Here is a 3,900-nt window from a genome sequence, read left to right as displayed (position 1 = left end):
ACCTCTATACCAGGCAGGGTCAGAGGAAGGCCCTCAAAATTGTCAAAGACTCCAGCCACCCTAGTCATAGACTGTTCTCTCTGCTACCGCACGGCAAGCGGTACCGGAGTGCCAAGTCTAGGTCCAAAAGACTTCTCAACAGCTTCTACCCCCAAGCCATAAGACTCCTGAACAGCTAATCATGGCTCCCCAGACTATTTGCACTGCCCCCCCACCCCACACCAAGCTGCTGCTACTCTGTTAATTATTTATGCATAGTCACTTTAACTCTACCCACATGTACAGTGAGGGAAAAAAGTATTTGATCGCCTACTGATTTTGTACGTTTGCCCACTGACAAAGAAATGATCAGTCTATAATTTTAATAGTAGGTTTATTTGAGCAGTGAGAGACAGAATAACAACAACAAAATCCAGAAAAATGCATGTCAAAAATGTTATAAATTGATTTGCATTTTAATGAGAGAAATAAGTATTTGACCCCCTTTCAATCAGAAAGATTTCTGGCTCCCAGGTGTCTTTTATACAGGTAACGAGCTGAGATTAGGAGCACACTCTTAAAGGAATGGGCTACAAGACCATCGCCAAGCAGCTTGGTGAGAAGGTGACAACAGTTGGTGCGATTATTCGCAAATGGAAGAAACACAAAAGACTGTCAATCTCCCTCGGCATGGGGCTCCATGTAAGATCTCACCTCGTGGAGTTGCAATGATCATGAGGACGGTGAGGAATCAGCCCAGAACTACACAGGAGGATCTAGTCAATGATCTCAAGGCAGCTGGGACCATAGTCACCAAGAAAACAATTGGTAACACACTACGCCGTGAAGGACTGAAATCCTGCAGCGCCCGCAAGGTCCCCCTGCACAAGAAAGCACATATACAGGACCGTCTGAAGTTTGCCAATGAACATCTGAAAGATTCAGAGGAGAACTGGGTGAAAGTGTTGTGGTCAGATGAGACCAAAATGGAGCTCTTTGGCATCAACTCAACTCACCATGTTTGGAGGAGGAGGAATGCTGCCTATGACCCCAAGAACACCATCCCCACCGTCAAACATGGAGATGGAAACATTATGCTTTGGGGGTGTTTTTCTGCTAAGGGGACAGGACAACTTCACTGCATCAAAGGGACGATGGACGGGGCCATGTACCATCAAATCTTGGGTGAGAACCTCCTTCCCTCAGCCAGGGCATTGAAAATGGGTCGTGGATGGGTATTCCAGCATGACAATGACCCAAAACACACGGCCAAGGCAACAAAGGAGTGGCTCAAGAAGAAGCACATTAAGGTCCTGGAGTGGCCTAGCCAGTCTCCAGACCTTAATCCCATGGAAAATCTGTGGAGGGAGCTGAAGGTTCGAGTTGCCAAACATCAGCCTCGAAACCTTAATGACTTGGAGAAGATCTGCAAAGAGGAGTGGGACAAAATCCCTCCTGAGATGTGTGCAAACCTGGTGGCCAACTACAAGAAACGTCTGACCTCTGTGATTGCCAACAAGGGTTTTGCCTCCAAGTACTAAGTCATGTTTTGCAGAGGGGTCAAATACTTATTTCCCTCATTAAAATGCAAATCAATTTATAACATTTTTGACATGCGTTTTTCTGGATTTTTTTGTTGTTATTCTGTCTCTCACTGTTCAAATAAACCTACCATTAAAAGTATAGACTGATCATGTCTTTGTCAGTGGGCAAACGTACAAAATCAGCAGGGGATCAAATACTTTTTTCCCTCACTGTACATATTACTTCAACTACCTCAACTAGCCGGTGCCCCCGCACATTGACTCTGCACCGGTACCCCCCTGTATATATAGCCTCCCTACTGTTATTTTATTTTACTTCTGCTCTTTTTTTCTCAACACTTTTTTTGTTGTTTTATTTTACTTTTTTATTTAAAATAAATGCACTGTTGGTTAAGGGCTGTAAGTAAGCATTTCACTGTAATGTCTGCACTGGTTGTATTTGGCGCATGTGGCCAATAAAATTTGATTTGATTTGATTTGAATCCAATTGAGAATCCGTGCTATGACTTAAAGATTGCTGTACACCAGTGGAACCCATCCAACTTGAAGGAGCTGGAGCAGTTTTGCCTTGAAGAATGGGCAAAAATCCCAGTGGCTAGATGTGCCAAGCGTATAGAGACATACCCCAAGAGACTTGCAGCTGTAATTGCTGCAAAAGGTGGCTCTACAAAGTATTGACTTTGGGGGGGGTGAATAGTTATGTACGCTCAAGTTTTCTGTTTTTTTGTCTTATTTCTTGTTTGTTTCACAACAACAATAAAAATGTTGCATCTTTAAAGTAGTATGCATGTTGTGTAAATCAAATGATACAACCCCCCCAAAAAATCAATTTTAATTCCAGGTTGTAAGGCAACAAAATAGGAAAAATACCAAGGGGGTGAATACTTTCGCAACCCACTGTAGGTTGGAGGACGTCCTCCGGATGTTGTCATCATCTAAAAAGGATAACTTTTTTAATGTTTCACTATTTTTATTTTGTATTAAATTCACTGAGGAGGATGGTCCATTGATGTCTGCATAGCATTTTGTCTTCATTTTCTGAATATGAACTCATGTTTTTGCTCATTTTATATTCTTCTCTGAAACCAGTCAGGCAACAACACATACTGTATTGGTGGTAGGTATCCCAGCGGCTAAGGAGTTGGACCTGTGTCTGAAAGGTGGCCAGTTCGAATCCTGGGTCTGGGCATGTGCTCGTCTCAACTGTATGTGTGAGGTCTGCTGTTTGGGGGGTTGAGAATGGAGCAGAAGACACATTTTTGTTGTTCACTGTAACTAATGGACAAAAGTTGTTTTCATTGTATTGTATTGTATTGTATTGTATTGTATTGTATTGTAAAGAAGTCAGCCAGAGTTGACGTGGGCCATCATTCAAACAAAGACATGCCTTCCTGCCCACCAGTACATATTTCAAAACTATTTTTGCATATAATGACAATACATTCTAAAAACTATGCTGGTATTCTATTATCCATTATTTAAATTGTTTATTCAATTATATTGTTAGCAAAACATATTACTATTTAATAGTAGTAGCCATAATTCATAAATGGCACCATGCAGGGTTCTGTATGGAACCATTTTGGTTTAGTGAAAAATAACATCTAGGGTTCTGATCCATATATGAAGCAAGCAATATAACCCTTTTGGGTTCTTTAAGGAACTTTTTTTTCTAAGAGTGTAGGACACAAAAACAGACAACACCAACCTGCCCTTCAAGAACCTCACTTCTCATAGGTCCTCATTTTGGACCATAGCAGCAGAAAACAAGTGCTATCACCTATCATAACATTTAGCACTTTAGGGCTGGCTATACATAGTGTCAATCTAGTTACAGCTTTAAATGCTGTATCTGAAAAAAAAATTTACCCACTGTTTATAATCAGTCGATACAGAATGTGGATGGAAGCCTAAATTCAAGGTTGAACTACAAAGTTTCTATGTCAGTATCCACAAATAAAACCAACCCCCGTGGTAGGTTATTGATTTGGTATCAATTTACCAGTAGGCTATATCAGGTTCCTGACCTGCTGCGTAAAGGGAGCATGGTGGAATTAACATTCCTACCACACCGTGTACACATGTTCAACCAAGCGTGTCCTCGGGACTTTGAGCAAATCTACACAAACAAACCTAAGATCATCAATGCTATTTCGACAAATTAGACAAATTAGAATAGTATAAGTGGCCTATATTAGCATATGCTAGAAGAGGTTTTGAGGCGTCCCACGCGGGGATCAAAGCGCCAGAGAGATTACGCCCTGCCTCTCCTGCTCCTGGCGCGCTTCCATAGTGGTGCTGATGTTGGGAAGCACCGAAGGAGAGAAAGAAGGGGGAAGAGAGGAGGGGGTGGGGAAGGGGCGCCGCACTGCTCTGC

This window comes from Coregonus clupeaformis, chromosome 5, assembly GCF_020615455.1.
Source record: "Coregonus clupeaformis isolate EN_2021a chromosome 5, ASM2061545v1, whole genome shotgun sequence".
NCBI classification, from domain to species: Eukaryota; Metazoa; Chordata; class Actinopteri; order Salmoniformes; family Salmonidae; genus Coregonus; species Coregonus clupeaformis.
Note: the sequence above shows the minus strand (reverse complement) of the source record.